We start from the raw sequence: 17,852 nt of genomic DNA on the forward strand, positions 1-17,852 counted from the left end.
TATTTTATTTGTGTTAAAGCCATTTATATTACAGTGAAATTAAATGTTTCATAATTTTGGGTTTGGCTTATGTGTACTAAATAAATATGAACATAAATAAAATGGAACATCTACAGTTTAGGTCTTTCCTTAGGGTTTAGGACGACCAGTAAAGTGACCGTTTCAAAGGTAATAGCTAAAGTGGGTGATGCCTGCCAAAAGGTGACACGCTCACGGAGGTTATTATTATTATTATTATTTATTATTATTTTTTTTTAAGACATTGGTCTTATTGAGGTCTCACAGTGTATTTACCTATATGAAGGCATTAGTTCTGCCAAAAGGTGATCAATGTCTTAGTGTGGGATAAGTGAGTAGAATATTTGAGAGTGCTTGGATTATAACTAAATAACCCTCTTGCCAAAAGGTAGTGGAAGTGTTTAGCAACAATTCAAGTATAATCAAATAGGTCTATGTGCGATTTGATAGCAGGTTTGAGGGTAAAATAAAATCTAAAATTCTGCCAAAAGGTGATTTTAGATGGCATTTTATTTGTTCCCGTGGGGTGGATGGTTTTGCACATAGTAAAACACCCTGATAAATTCGGCTTAAAACTCCAAGCACGAATTAAAGTTATAATCCCTAAAGTTGAGATATATTACTATATGTTGTTTATGTGATGTTATTCAATATAACATTTATTCAGGTTACAGACGCTTCCGCAATTTAAAGATATCTTATAGGGATTGAACCATTGAATGGTTAAAATTATACTGCCTATAAGACAGGTTTCGATATTATATTAGATTTCTTGGACTACGTGTTTGTTGTTTTAGAAAGAAACCCATATGCCCAGTGCATTGTCTTCTTAGGTAGAAAAGTTGTTACATTTTTTAAGTGAACTACATGTACTACCATGCCATTAGATTAATTTATACTTCTATTGGTGATACTATTCAGGGTGGTATTCTAGTTTTGATACTACCAAGGAGCTTATTGATTTGATCAAGAAAGAGTTAATGGATATTAAGAAGTAACTACAATACTATTATCTGACATGGATTATGTTAGTAAGCTATGATGGTAATGGTTCAGTGAGGAAGTACATCTATAAGATGTGCAAGCTGGTTAATGATTTGAGGTAGTAGAGAATCATATTTGCTAATAAGTTAATTAGTCCACATTGTGATCTATTCTCTGCTTAGGTTTTTCCAGCTTTTCAAGGTGAATTAAAATTCACAAGAAGTTAAATGTGGCATTAACCAGCTGTTAGCATTTTGTGTTATTGAATGGAAACGACTCAAGGGTGTTAAAATTGAGTCAACTTATCTTGTGGTGATTGTAAGAATAGTTTCATGAAGAAACTAGGCGGCAAGAAAGTGAATAAGGCTAAACAGAATAAAAACATTGATCATGGAATAATAAATGTTGATCCTGTAGAAATAAAAGGACATCAAAAGAAAAGGTTATTGTGGTGAAAAGAAAACAAAGCAAGAAAGAAAATTGACATATTAATATTTGAGCCTAACTTGGTAAAAATATAGGTATAAATATGGTGGATGGATTCGGGTGTGATCCTACTTGCTTCTTGTTTTTCAATTGACTCGATACCATCCAAATAAAATCGTGTTTTGGTTAGAGAGGATTCATCTATGTTATGCATAGGATATTGGAGAATGTCTCAAAAGAGACTTGAACGCTTGGTCAAGGATGAGATTATTGGGCCATAAATTTTATGCGTTGGTTGTATCAAATGATAGATACAGAGAAACGCAATTTTAAGGCTAGTCGGTCATTTGGTCTTTTAGACTATATTTATATCAAATTTGTGGTCTATTTCTTATTGTAGCTCGTTTGCAGCAAAGGTATTTCATTGTCTTCATTGATTGGTTCTCAAGGTATGATTGTGTACTTAATCCACCAGAAGTCCAAAGCACTTGATGTGTGTAAAATCTACTAGACTAAAGTTGAAAGTAGTTGGTATAAAGATTATGGTTTTATGATCAGACTAAGGTGGTGAGTTTTAATAGGAGAATGATAAGGAGGGTGTAAATAGTAGTATTTTTAATACATACTTAAAGAGTAGGGCATTGTGCCACAATACACCATTCCTAGTTTTCCTGAACAGAATAAAGTTACAGAAAATAGAAAGTGTAGGGATGTCTTATGTCTTATAGAGACAGAGTTATATAATGCAGATATTAAGGAGCTTAATACTCACATTACCAATGATTATTTTATTAGACATCTTGAAAGGTTAAAGAATTCGAGATTTTACTGTTCTATAGACCTATGGAGATTATTGGAATATGTCATGCATATTTAATGAGAGTGGTGAATCCAGTGGGAGTTTAAGATATTGTAGTTTCTTTTTGCAGAAAGGTATTTTCAGCATCTATTCTACTTATTCCAGGCTTCATTCCACTTTCTTTAATGGTTTCAGTTAAAGCTCATATTCCTACTCCTTCAGTTATTTCTCCTTTACAGACCTTTCTTTCAGTTTCCAATCTAGTTCCTAAGCCAGTTTAGCTTAGGAGATTTTCTAGAGCTTGAAAGTATGCTGTAGTTGGTAGTTTTGAGATGTCTGCTGGATATAAGACAAAAAAAATTGATGGCCAAGTGCTTAAGCAAAAGTTAAGTGTTGATTTCTTTGAGATTTTCTCCAGCTTAATTAAAGGACTTTTTAAGAGTCATTCTTTCATTATCACTCATTTACGGATTAAGTAAGTTTTAAAGCAGTAGTATCCAAAATTTTGATACAGTGGTTACTAATTGTAAGTTCAAAGAGAATGTTATAGATAAATGCATATACCTCAAGTTCAGTGGGAGTCATTTTGTTTTTCTTATCCTATATGTTGATGATATTTTGCAAGGTAGCAATGACATTCATGTGATACATAATATTAAGAATTTTATGTAAAGTTTTGACATGAAGGACATGGGTATGCAAAGTATGTCCTTGGTTTTAGAATCCACATAGATCATGCTACTGAAATATTTGGACTTTCTCAAAAGGCTTATATTAATTAAGTATATGAAAATTTTTAACGGTGACCAAGCATAGTAAGCCCATTGACATAAAGTTCATTTTCAAGCATGAAAAAGTTAAGGTTTAAGTGCCTTTAAGATTTCCCCATATGGTTACAGAAAGATTGTTACATGTCCTCTCACTAAAGGTCTTTAGCCAAAGATAATAAAGTATTTATAAAACACGTGATTCGGATAGGTGTTCGAGAGTCATTATGTTATGATGTCCGATATTTCTTTTTTATATGCTGCATTGCAGTTAATTTCTTTACGCCTTGTGGTGACAGTTATTTTTCCTCTAGTTTACGCCTTATGGTGATAGTTATTTGCATCCAAAATAAAGTTATGATGCATAATTATTATTATCTTGACATATATGGTTTATGCATGTGCTATTATATTTGCCTGAAGTGATATTTCACTCATGAGGTTGTTTGGGTTAGATGTGAGATTGACACCACATCGATAATTCCAAAATAATTATTAAAGGTTGTCTGAGAGTGATAATTCACTAATACGGTTGTTTGGGATAGATATGAGATTGACGCCATATCGGTAAATCCAAATATAAGATTTGTCTGGGAGTGGTATTTCACTCATGAGGTTGTTTGGATTAGATGTGAGATTAACACCACATTGGTAAATCCAAACATAAAAATTAAATTTTGCCTGTGGAAGTTTTTCACACTCCATGAGGATAGCTTGGGCTCCATATGGGATTGGCTCCATATCGGTAAACCCTCACACTGAACAGAAGGTTGGCGGTTTGCTGTAATATGTTCAGGTGACATACCGCGATGGTATGAAGTAGGACAGATAGTGAAGTGTGCGTTTAGACCCCATGCAGTTTGCGCATCTCATGAAATACAGTAAAACCACTATATTTGCTTGAATCCTAGGTGGAATCAGTTTTGAGACCATGGAACTGTTTAGACTAATATATTACTTGTCTACGCATTCATGATCCACTATTGAGGAAATTTATGGAGGAGAGTGTTCTAAAGTTTCAATCCATCAATTTCGATAATTGTGTTTTCTAAATAAAAATGAGTGGTCACTCGACTTTTATAAAGTGTGTTACAATCCATAGTGTCATTTTATAAAACTTAGAGTGCATGGACCAAGTGGGAGATTGTTGGAATTTTTATATATATATTTAAATAATAAAAATTATTTTATGGTCCTATGTACTACGTTTTTTAAAATAGGATTGCAATTTGATTATTGATACTTGATGGATTGGGTTGTACTTTCCAATTTGGTGGTCTAATTGGGAGTATGGTTTTATACCGTTGGATTATGGTTTTCCAACTTATTTAGTGTGATTTAATTCTAACGATTGATATCTAAGTTTCTATGATAGGAAGGGAAACTTAGATATGCTTGTTTGTAGAGAAGCCGTCCCCCCTTGTTGTTGTTATATATAAGGATTTTAAAACCCTTATTCAATCCTATCGTATCGACAACTTTCAGAAGGGGGTAAAGCGCTCTAATTTTTCAGATCTCTCAAAGGGCGCTAAGGAATTCTTAAAGGTATCAAAAGATTTAATCATCAATCAGGTACGAGCCTAAATTCCCTATTTAATTAATTGTAATATTCTTGATTTCTACATGTGGATTATTTATTTAAACCCAACAGATACTACAATTAACTCTCCAATAAAATGAAAAGTCGGAGTGCATCCGGCCGCACCGTGCCGGCCATCACTTCTCTTTTCTTATAGAAAAAGCTTTCAACAAGATTTTTGCATGACGCATTTATTTGCTGATGGCAACTAAACAGAGGCACGTATGCTACAAAATTGCCCACAGCTCATTGTGGTGATCTAAAAAAAGGGGGTCTATTGCTTTTTCAATTATGGCCAATAAATTGTGAGTTGAGACTGCATAATAATTATCCTAATACTTGTTTCTAGAGAAATTCTAAACTTTTTGCCAGTTATGCTCTATTATGTGAAAATTTTATATTTTTAATGCAAAAGAATTAAAAAAATATGTCTAGAAGTTTCACATTTGTGTCAAATTATCTAAGAAGTAGCGGACATTTTTTATAAATAAAAAATATATATTTTTGTCCTTCAGAGCATATAACTTTTCAAGCCTAAGAAGTAGCAAATTATCAGCATGCTCCATACTCTCTGTCTCTCATAATACAAAATCAAGCCTATACAATAATTAAGACACACTCAAACCCCAACTTGAAAAGTAGCTATTAAAGACCCAAGTGATAGTGTTGATGATAGTGATGGCGAAGGTGATGAGTACACCATTACACCATTTGTCCATGTGATGGTGATAAATCAATTTGATTCAAGTTGAATCTGATTTTATCAGGTCGTGCTAATGGGATAAGATGCGTCCAGTACTCAACTTTCACAAATGTGTGACAAGTCTTTTCTATTATCTTTAGCATGAAAATTTCTAGTCCTATGTGATACAACGCCCCATCAATTTGTATACCATTTTCGGGTATATATATCGAGACAGCATCTGTTCATGTTCCGCCAATTTTACGAATTGTGGTGTTATTGAAATGTGGTGTTATTGAAAATGAATCATTACATTTTCAATAATTTTCATTACATTTTAAAGGGTCTAATAACTTTTCTCTCTCTACGCGACTTTTCTCTCGCCTCTCTCTTCCCTAGCCGCTACTCCTTGCCTTCCTCCCTCATGGGAGTGGGGAGGTGTCGATCCATGCCACTCACTGATTAATAATCTCGGCGTGATATACATAGGTTGCTCGGTGGGTGGTTTCGCGCCATTTTTTGTTGGTTCTTGTCGCTGTTGTCGAGGTTTCGCTGTACGCAGCGTCTCTCACGTTTCATCTTGAGTTTGTGTTCCTGATATCCTGATCTTTGTCGTTTCTGAGAGAGGATGTTTGATGGGTCACCGGAGTTGGGTTTGTTTGTATGCTCCTTTATGGAGCTTTTTGGAGTTTTGCGATGGAAGTGGATCTGATGCATCTGCGTCCTATGCCGACGTCCGCCGTCTCTGGTGCTTGCGCTGGTGTGTTTGGTCCTCCCCCCGGTAGTAGTCTGGTGGTTTTTTCATTGGGTTCATCACTGACGTCATGGATGACATTTGGGTCTAATTGTTTTATGATTTTTTCATTGCTGGTGGGCTCGGTCCTGGACTCTGCGGACACCTTCTTGGTTGTTGTCAAGGCTGTGATCTTGACCTATATGGGTGTTAGTTTTGCTTTGGATTTGTTTGTGTCTGTGTTTCTTGGTGTATGATCTTCTGTTCTTGCTTTGTAGATGTCATATGGCACATGGTGGTTTTCTTGCCAGGTTAAAAAAAAAAAATCTTAGAGGATTTATTCATTTATTTTTATTGTGCCTTCCTTAGATTTATTCATTTATAGTATGTATGAAAAACCTGTTTTTAATTTAATTTTGTAGAAGCAATACAAGTAATATTAAACAATTTTTTTATCACGTGATAGGTAAAGCATGGAATTAAAATTTCAACACAAAGCATGAAATGAAAGTAAAATGAAAGTATGACAGCTTAAACATGGAAAGAAATAATTAGGAAAAAAAAAAACCTTACAGCTTCTGCAAGGGCTTTATTTTGAAGGAAAAGATTAGCATAGAAAGCAAGATTTTAATTTTACAGAATATCTGATACCGACTAAATTTTTTTATTTTTTTATTTCCAAGTTAACCTTGTCCAGAGAGAGACCCAGTCCAGTGTAGGAGCCGACCAAGGTAACTGAACTTTAAATTTGCTAGCCGTTGCAACAGAATCTTTTCTTTTTTTGAATCAACCGAAAGATGTGAAATTAACCGATATGAGATACGAGCGAAAACCAAAATGTTGATCAACCGTGTGGGAAATGAGCACAGATGCAAAATATTGGGGTGTCGACGGAGATTGCTTCAGACCAGAGAGGTTTGTTGATTCTTGCATGAGTTTTAAGTAATTGGAGCAGGTAGGAGGATATGTCCTGGCATTTCATTTGCCATTGCAAGCTTTGAACTTGCACTTGCTCAGCTCTTGTATCATTTCGACTGGAGAGTCCCAAATGGTATCAAACCAGAAGAACTCGACATGACAGTGATATTTAGAGTATTTGCAAGAAAAAAAATATGATTTGGAGTTGATTGCCATTCCTATGTCCTCGTTAGCTTGATGAAAGACATTGTAATGTATGAATGAATAAGGCTTAAAAAATGTACTCATATATGCAGTTATTTCTATAATGTATCAGTTGTGTTGTTGGATTCAATAATATCGAGATGTTGTTGGTATATCATAGGAATGGAAAGATTAAGAATAGAAAGCAAAGATTTTAATTTCTACAGAATATATCAAGCGGACTATATTCATTTCATGTTTGTCTTTTTGTTCAGTTTGTTTCAATATAAAATATTTTTATCGGAAAAGATTTTTATTTTTCAGCTAAAATATATATATATAACTTACCAAAAATTAATGAGTATGTTATTTTTGTTAGTTTTAATTTTTTTCTTATTCGTAAATATTTTAGGCCAACCAAACATCATAAAATAAAATATATATATATAGTTTTTAAAAAATATTTTATATCTATACAAACAGAGCCTACCATTAATTACTGTTAAGCGACCATTTACAGTTTTCTTTTTGACTTTTCTCTTTCTCTTCCTGATTTCTTTTTTTCTTTTCTTTCTTTTATTCATTGATGCAGGTTGACGTGTTTTGTTCTACATCAAGAATTAATGGAAGAAGATGAGTCCCACCTTCTTTTAGCAGATTTTTAAATAAGTGTCAGTTGGAAAAATGTGTCTCTTCTCTTGAAATAACAATTATTTTTTGACTAATGTTTGTGATCTTATCACATTATGTTAAGAATGTTGTATTACAGGGTGGGCTTACACTGCACAATACTCTGGCATACTCTGAGGTTGGAGAATGTATTATTTTTTTATTTTTTTATTATTTATTTTAACATCAACCAATTGAAAATTCATTCAACATTGAAATTAATGGATTTGTTGAGTTAGATGGAAATAAATACTGAAAAGTCAAAAAAAGAAATCATATAATGTTGTACATAGATGGGGCTAGAGATGAGGATCAAAATGAATTCTTATCTTCGCCCCAGTGGAGTGTGTATTGGTTTGTTGAAAATTTTGCCTCCAAAACTATAAATTTAAAATTGCTTGTCAACGGAGATGATCTTTAAGCATTAAAAACATGAATTGTTTAGAAGAAAACTCAATTTTTCTCTTTCTTGTGTGATCTCATTTTGTTGTTAGTGTAGACTTTCCCCACTGCATGTGGCAAATTCAAAGTAAAAATATATTTTAAAAAACCATAATTTAATTACTCCTATTTAATTGAATCACGTCTTGTTAGACATGACCACTTTAATGCAAACCAAGACTTTGTATCGACAATTTCGAACCACCTTGAAAGTTATTTTGAATGTGATGTGCTTATAGTGAGGCGTGAAAAAATGAAGAACTTGTTAAATGATTTTCAAGCGTCTAATTCAATCAATGCTTTTTCATTACAGCAATTAACCCTACAATAATGTAATAAGATATGACAAATCAATCCAAACATTAATTTTTATTTGATCCTTTGTCCAATAATTAATGATGTGAGATATATAACACAAATTATATCATTACATGGATGTCACCGCATGATTTTGTAAAACAATAGTCTATAGAGAAAATAAAGATAAAACATTTCTTGATAATTATACACAAGAAAGTATCATTATACTACACCAGTACACCTTTGGTAAAGAGTAAAATATATATATGAAAACGTGCGTTTTGAACTGTTGGCAAATTTAACATATATAAAGATTGTATAACATTTAGCTCATCATGTTGGCCTATTAAATATTGTATAACAGATAGCTGATCTTCCTTCTAATGCATTGCAATTTGCTTTTTTTTCTTTCTAATGAGAGCTGGCTCTGGCTTTGAACATTGGATAATTGACGAAAGGGAAGCTTAAAAATTTTTTTACAATGGTTAAGCATAAGCTTCAGACTAAGAAAAGTAGGGAGTAAGTCATTATTTTTCTTATTCCAACTCATTGTGTTCTTACTCTTCAATCAGACTCGACCTTTTTGCAGACATGACTCATGAGTTGCAACACCCAAAAAAATTTCTCACTCCTGATTTTCAAACCCGGACACTGATTGATAAGCTGACGTCGACTTACGATAGGTTGCCAAACAAATAAATATATCTACTCCGTATTACGCTATTCTATTACTTCTCTCTTAATATAATTGTCCATTTTGTAAATTGTGAAACAACTCTATAGACAATTATACAAGTACGGGGAGAAACTATTTTCTTATTGACTTTTCTCTTTCTATTGCTACATAATTAGTCAAACCTCCAAGGCTTTGCTTAACTAATCAAGCTCTAAGCATTGAAAACTTATTTTCATCTCAAAACCCTGTTTAGAGGTCATTTCATTAAAAAAAAAAAACACACGTTTACTTAAACAGCAATCTTTTCATCTCAAAACTCACTCTAAAGGTCGTCTTCATTGAAAAAAAACATACACATTTTCTTAAATGTCACTCTTTTCTTGTCAAAACTCATTTTCTTCTCACAATCCTCTCTAAAGGTCGTTTTCATTCAAAAAATACATATTTTCTTAAACGTCACTCGTTCTATCTCAAAACAAATTTTCATCTCAAAACCCTCTCTAGGGATCCTTTAGATCTCAAAATTCTATTGTTTTCATAAAACTTTTGAAAGTCGTCTTGAATAACGTCATTTTACATCTTAACTTGAGAAAATGGATTTTATCAGATAACTCAAAAGTGAGTCTAGCTGAAAAAGTATTAACTGAGACTATAACCAATCACAATAAATAACACAGTGAATCAGGATCTTGTGATAAGAACTAGAAGGGGGTGAGTAAGTCTATTCCAAATTCTGGCTTTTGATTAGCCCATATTTTATACATTTTTATTTTCAAAATTATATTTGGTAGTACTTTATGGTATTTTATTTTAATTAATTAGTATATTGTTATGTCTGGTATTTTTCACATCATTAGGCTGCATTTAGTAACGGGAAACATTTTCTATTTTCTGTTGTCAGCCCCTAAAAAGGCAAAACAAAAACAAAAATCATGTTTAATAATATGTTTTTGTTTTTCTATAACAGAAAACGTTTTCTATTTTTGTGAAGAAAGACGGAAACATAAAAAAGATATTTCTCATGCTTTCGACACTGCTGAGCAAAAATGTTTCCACTACTATTATTACATACGTGCTATTCATTTAAAATAAAATGTATGTTATTCATATTATATACTACTGATACATTAAATACTGATAAAAGTTATATTTTTAATATATAATTAAAATATTAAATATTAGTGTAAATTATTTTTTATTTAAAAAAAATATATATTTTAAATATAATATATTATAAAGAGATCCAAACAGCAAGCTAGAACAGACAAAATGGCATGCTCCAGTTCAAAAACCTCTATTATTTCTGGCGAACAACGCATAACTACACCAAACAAACGGGCAAGCTTCATTTCTATTAAACTGAGAGAGTTGTTTAGAAGATGAGGGTAGTTCGATCATTTAAGATTTCTGATATTTTGAATTAAAATATAATTAAAAAATAAGGGTAAAAATGTATATTTACTTCTTTTTAACGGTGTTCGAGACAGAAAAATTATTTGGGGGTTTAAGTGAGATTTATCAAAACCTCAGGGGTGTCACTGAAATTAACCTTAAAATTATTTGTGCGATATTGTGTAGTGGTTTAGTGTTATAAGGAGAGACTTGTCCTATATCGAATCCAGATAGGAAGTAATATAGGTATAAATGGGTGGGTATGTAGTAATACCCAACAGTTTGAACTTTTGGGTAAAAAAGCAAGCGTTCACCCGTTACAGTTGGTATCAGAATCAGACTCAATCCTTGATCCGGTGTCAAACCAAGCACCCAACCCGGAGGGCGTCCGATCTTCACCCCGGGTAGGCTGGGTGATCCAACCGCAACGAGGGCATTACATGAGTTCGGTGGGGGAGAATGTTATAAGGAGAGACTTATCCCACATCGAATCCGGATGGAAAGTGACATGAGTCTCCCAAATCGGATCCGGTTGAAAAGTGACATGAGTATAAATGGGTGGGTATGCAGCACTACCCAACTTGAATTTTTGAGTAAATAAGTAAGCGTCCACCCGTTATACTTAGCTTATAGAGTGTCTAATTGCCTTAGTTTGTAGAGTGTCCAGTTCGGAAGCAAATCTGTCCATAATAAAATAACCCTCATCTAATTTGCGAAAAAAAATGGGGTCAAATATCCTCCATATGATAACCCCTCTTGTGCAGCGGAATACCCCACCTATAGTTTGTGAGAATAAAAAAAATAAAAAAATAAAAAAAGACAGACAAATATCCTCACATCATGATAACAACTTCTGCAGCATCTTGGACAATTGAACTCCTCCTCCAATCGTCTGATAAAATGTAACAGAGTGGGATACAATTAATTAATAAAAATAAAATAAAAGTGTGTTTTTTATGTATGTATATATATATATATATTCTCCAGAACTAGTAACCTATGTTTTCATAATTAATTTTTGGCGAATCCAACATATATTAAATAATATTGTGCGTTCGCTTCAAATGTCAGGCACTACCCTGCTTCACACCTACCATAAAATCATCTTATACCTCGTGAAGTTTTAGCAGTTAAAAGTTGAAACAAATTAAAGATTTGCAGCTCAGAAACCATGATACTTGAGGTTTTTATAACTTTTCTTGTTTCGTTCTTATTGATTCTGAAATTATACCGGAAGACATCTAAATACTCAAAGAAGCAGCTGCCACCAGGGCCATGGAAGCTACCCATTATGGTAACTTGCACCAGCTAGCCCTAGGAAGCTCTCTTCCACACCATGCATTAAAGGCCTTAGCCAAGAAACATGGACCCTTTATGCATCTCCAACTTGGTGAGATCTTGGTTGTAGTCATTTCCTCACCGGAAATAGCCCAGGAGGTGTTGAAGAACTCAAGTGCGCGCAAAGGCCTCGAGTTCTTGCTGTTGAGGTCATCTCCTATAATGGTGGAGGCCTTGTCTTCTCTCCCTGTAATGATTTATGGAGAAAACTGCGAAAGATGTGTGTCACTAAACTCCTAAGCGCCAAACGTGTAGACTCATTCAAATCAGTAAGAGAAAAAGAAGTAGAGAATCTCATACAATTTATTTCATCTTCCTGCCGTAGCTGCAGCGGCCATCCCATCATCATCAACCTCAATCAAGAGATTTACTCACTATCAAACAACATCATTGCACGCACTGTTTTTGGTAAGGCGTGTGTAGATCAAGGACTGTTCTTAAAAGTGTTGCACTAAGCAATAAGCTTGTCAGGAGGTTTTGGGTTGCATGATCTATTTCTTTCACTTAAAATCCTTCATTACATTAGTGGAACCAAGCCTACCCTTCAAAGGTTGCACTGGAAAATGGACTAAATTCTCGACACCATCGTCAATGAGCACACAGCCAAAAGCAGTAATGTACCTGCAGCTGCCGGCGGGGAGGAAGATTTTGTTGATGTCCTTCTCAACCTAGACTAGGGCGGTTATAGTACTGATAACTTCTCCCTTCTCACACCTGATAACATAAAAGCTGTCATTTTGGTACACACACACACACACACACACACACACATATATATATATATATTTACTACTGTATGCATATATATAGTTTTTAGTGTGCTCAGTATATTAATGATATTTTTGTGTAAACTTTAATAATTCGTGAAATCATTAATCACAAAATTTACATGAATCCTATATCTTAGAATTTCATGATTTTCACATATCTATAATGTATAAATAAATAGTTATATATAAATACCTCGATCTGTAATTGTAAACTCAAAGAGATCAAGGCAAACATCGAAATCTTTTCTGCAGAACGAACAATGTGATAAATTGCAATACAAATTTAGTGTGGAAACCAATTTCTCTTTATTGGCCTTTTACACACATAAATATTATACATGTTATTTTCATTAGCGTACATAACTGATGAGAATATGCACTTTTATAAAAGCAGAGAGAGGACCAGTTTTCCTTTTTAGTAACTTTAATTCCACTTTCCATCAAAGTAAAAGAATAAATAGGAAAACACTTCTCCAATAATTAATTACCATAAAGGTAATTTATAAGTTTACCAAATAATATAATATTAATTTGATATCTATTTTATTTAACCACCAAATAATATAAGTAAATTACATGTCCAAATCATATGGGCCACAATTAAATAAATAATCTTACATTCTCCTACTTCACACATATGATAACTTCTGTAGTGATTTAGTAAAATAGTCATTAGTGTGTACCATAAATCAGATTGACTCATTAAGTTAGTCATCATAAATACAATGGTAAATAAACTACCAATACGAGTCATGGCGGTTATATGTCCTTAAATGACACAGTCTCTTCCATGTACCACAACACTAGTAACCTATTCAACATATTCTATAAATGAGAAGTATCAATAATGATCTAACAATAATGTCTTTTCCAAGACTATTCCTATTACCATTTATTAAAGCAATACGTACATGTACATTAATTAATAGGAAATATCAGAAATAAATTTAATCAGCGCAAAATGTCAAATATATATAAGCACTGTTACACAATCCACAATTAAAAAATAATCATCATTGATTACATTCAGGACCCATTCTTTTAACATGTTCCATAAATGTCTTAGGTGGTAGTCCATTCGTTAACGGATTGCAATCATAAATTGTGTGCTTATGTATTCAATTGACATTCGTTATTTCTAAACATCTTCTTTAATGATAAAGTATTTCAACTTTAGAATACCTATCATTTTTCATACAAGAAGATCAACAATTGCAGCATAAATTTTCAGCAATCTGAAAATGGTACCCATAACTCCAAATCCTGAAATAAATTCTGCAATAATAAATTGTAACCTCAAACCATGCTACAAATTGAAAATTCATAATTGACAAAGTAATAAAAAATTACTTTATACTTTTTCATAATATTGTTCTTCCAACAAAAAGAAACAAATAACCAATTAAAAAATGTCTTCCTCAGTGTGAGTATATAATCTTTTGTCACATACCAACTTGTATATACATCAAACTCTACAATATATGCATAAGGAATATTTTTCGTTTATTTATCTTCTAGCTAACTCATTCTTTGGGATTGCATTAGGCTGAAATTATCCCCTTTTATGTATGAAACAATACTGGTTGAATAATGTTACATACCAAATCTTTCTAGAATTCTTTCAATATATGCTTTCTGAGACAATCCTAAAAATTCATGTGATTTATCATGAAATATTTCTATTCCTATCACGTTGGAAGCCTCATCCATATCATTTATTTCAAAGTTCTTAGATATAACTTTTAGTTTCATATAATAAACTAAAATCACTACTAGCAAATAAAATATCATCAATATATAGAATCAGAAATATAAACTTACTCCCACTAACCTTCTAGTATATATACTGATCAACAGTGTTTTCCTTAAAACTAAAATAAATAATGGTATCATTAAACTTAATATACCATTGTTAGGAAACTTGTTTAAATCTATATATTGACATCTTAAGTTTACAGACCATGAATTATTTACCCTTTAATGTGAAGCCTTCAGGTTATTCCATATGGATTTCCTCTTATAAACTCTCATTTATAAAAGTTGTATTCACATCCATTTAATATAACTCTAAATCATAATAAGTTATTAATGCCATGATATTTTAAAAGATTCCTTCTTAGATACTGGAGAGAAGGTTTCTTTATAATCTCTTCATTCATGGCACTAATCTATTTAGTAAAATCATTACTGTTAATGGTTTGTGAATATGTAACCAAATTTGTATATATCTCATTATATATCAAAATCAGGTTCTTGCAAATATATCACATAATCATCTGGAATAACAGATCTCCTTTCTCTTTGAGATCGTCTTAATATTAGTCCTTATGTTCATCTACAATCTATTCATTGGTAACAATCTCATTATGGAGTTATTGATCATTCAATTGTTTTTCGTTATTTTACGGTTCAACAACTGAAGGAACAATTATTTCCTTACAAGTTATGGATAAATAAATTTATATCATAATTTCTTGAATGATCACATTTTTATTTTTATCACTCCCACTGACTTCACCATTCTCAATGAATCTGACATTATCAGTTTCAATAATTATCGTACTATGTTTATGATAGTGAAACTTGTACCCTTTACATTACTTAATATCCACAACATTATGGGTAACAAGGAATTACTTAACATACTCCTAACTAATTCCACAAGAGTACGATTATGTATTACAGCTACACGCTTCTGATGTAGCATGTATAGCAAAGTGTATTGAGCACAAATGCCATATATTTTAAGGAGTTTAGCAAACATTTCATCATACTTTTCATAATATTCACCACCTCTATATGATCTTATGATTTTCACTTTTCTATCTGGTTGTTTTTCAACCTCATTTATGTATATTTCAAGAATACCCACTGCTTGAGATTTTTCATGTAACAAATGGACATATCCATAACGTGAAAAATCAACTATAAAGGCGATAAAATATTTTTCTCCTCTAAAAGATAAAACATCAGAAGATCTACAAATGTCTATATAAATAATTTCAAGAAGCTATGCACTTATTGTGACTCATTTCTTTGTATGTTTGGTTTGTTTACCCTTAATACAATCCACACACACACACCAAAATCATTAAAGTTTAAACAAACCAAACACACAAAGAAAGTGTTGCTATTTTGTTATTAAATCCACCATAAGCCCAAATTTTTGCAGTATATTGATGGCTACAATCACCGTCCAACCATGGAAACCACATATAATCTCCCAGAAATCTGATCAACACAAGAAAATTTCAATATTTTTGTCTTCCTGTCCAATTGAACAACATCCGGACGCTCATGTTGGAAAAGGAGAAGGTCCAGGGACAGAAGATCCTGTGGAGGTGACCCACTAGATGTGGAAACGAAGAGGGTACACAGCCAGAAAATCCAAGGGTGCGCCATGGTTGTATCCAGAACTGCAAATAACCAAAATTTTGTTCCCTATTTTCTCCACCCCTTGTAACAAATGGAAGATTTTAAAATTTTGGAGGGGAAAGGGGGGGTGCCAAAAATCGAAGGCCATTTCAAGTTTTACACCTTAATATTCAAGAAATAGCAATCAAATAAAATCCAACGCTAATTAATCATCAAATCTATCACTAGTTCTATTTAATAATATCCTCTCCACCAAGGTATGCAGTGTATTCCATAACGGAACAATTTTACATAGTCCCACACCTCTACCATAAATATTAGTCAAGTATGTACATTAGAACTAGTAGTTTTACTCAGTGAGCAGGAACTATGTAAAATTGTTCCTTGTGAAATGATCTGATATACACTAGTAATGAAATCAATCAAGTTTTTATACTAATATTTCTCAAGTTGTTTCCAAAGCAAATAAAAGGAAGCACAGAAATCTATTGCAATAGAAAATGTACCCAAAATCAACCTTAGTTAAGATGATACCTTAATCCGAAAGAATTCAAATGCTGGACTCCGAAAACACACACACACACAAAAGAGGGCGATCCACCTTCATTAAGCAACTGATAGAGGGCAACAACATCAGCACCAGAACAGAATGCCTTGCCGCTACCCTTCAAAGATGAAATCAAAAGTAACTTACGATTCCTAAAAAACCTGGACTTCCAACAGTTGGGGAAAAAGGTGCACAAAAATATATTACCTTCATAATGACAAACCCAATATCTATGTTTTCTTCCCATGATTCATACAGTCTTTTCAACCTACCAATCTGGAATGGAAAACAAAGTTTTACAAAATTTAGATATGGCTACGAACTAAAGGACATTATTGGAAAAACCCACAAAATAAAAAGGGAGAAAATTGGAGGACAGAGGACACACCATGGGATTAGTGAGAGCATTTAGTGTAGATGGTCTGTTGAGTATAGCTGCTCTTGATTTAACTCTTCCCTCAACTAAAACCTGAATTTACAGATAGAATAAAGAACATTTCTTGGACATAGAAAGACGATATGGCTTTCTTCAAAGACCAACATGGATACAAACAAATTTGAGAACGAGCTAAATGGGTTTCAAAATATTGACCAATTCAAATGCGCACACACACAAATACATATATATAGAGAGAGAGTGTTCAGATAAACTTGCCTGGTCTTGAAGATCATCGTGTTGGGCGTAGTTGGGTAGAGAAGATAAGGTTCTGTGATGAGAGAGAAATTCATATCTATGCAACGAACGCTTCACTGGTAACAATACTTTCAATCTCTGCATTATCGCTCTCTCTCTCTAAGCCCACACTTGGTTGCGGCTCACAGTCTTCTTTGCTCCGCCAAACGAACTGGTGCTACGAGGCGAGGCGAGGCTTTTTTGTAATTGCCCAATTTTTGTCATAATTAACACTTTCCCATTAATACAGTAATTATATAGGGACTTGGGCCAAACAAAAGGATGACAATCCAAACCAATGCAAGCCCAATAATTAAGTCCAACAAACCCTGTTACAGGCAAATAACTTAGCCCCAGTATAAACGATAGAAAAAAATAAAAACAAAACCCATACATACAAGTTAGCAGTTGCAGAGAGAGAGAGGCGGGGGCAAGCTTGAGAGTTGAGAGACAGCGGCTGAAGCTTGCGAACTGGAACAGCGGGCGATGGAAACTGAAAGATATGGGTTTTGATTTTTTGAACAATCTGAAATGATATGCCGATATGGGTTTTGATATAGGTAATAGGTTTTCAACTTCTGA

Source organism: Cornus florida, unplaced genomic scaffold, assembly GCF_030987335.1.
Source record: "Cornus florida cultivar Cherokee Brave unplaced genomic scaffold, ASM3098733v1 CherokeeBrave_3.0.0_Hap2_Chr04, whole genome shotgun sequence".
NCBI classification, from domain to species: domain Eukaryota; kingdom Viridiplantae; phylum Streptophyta; class Magnoliopsida; order Cornales; family Cornaceae; genus Cornus; species Cornus florida.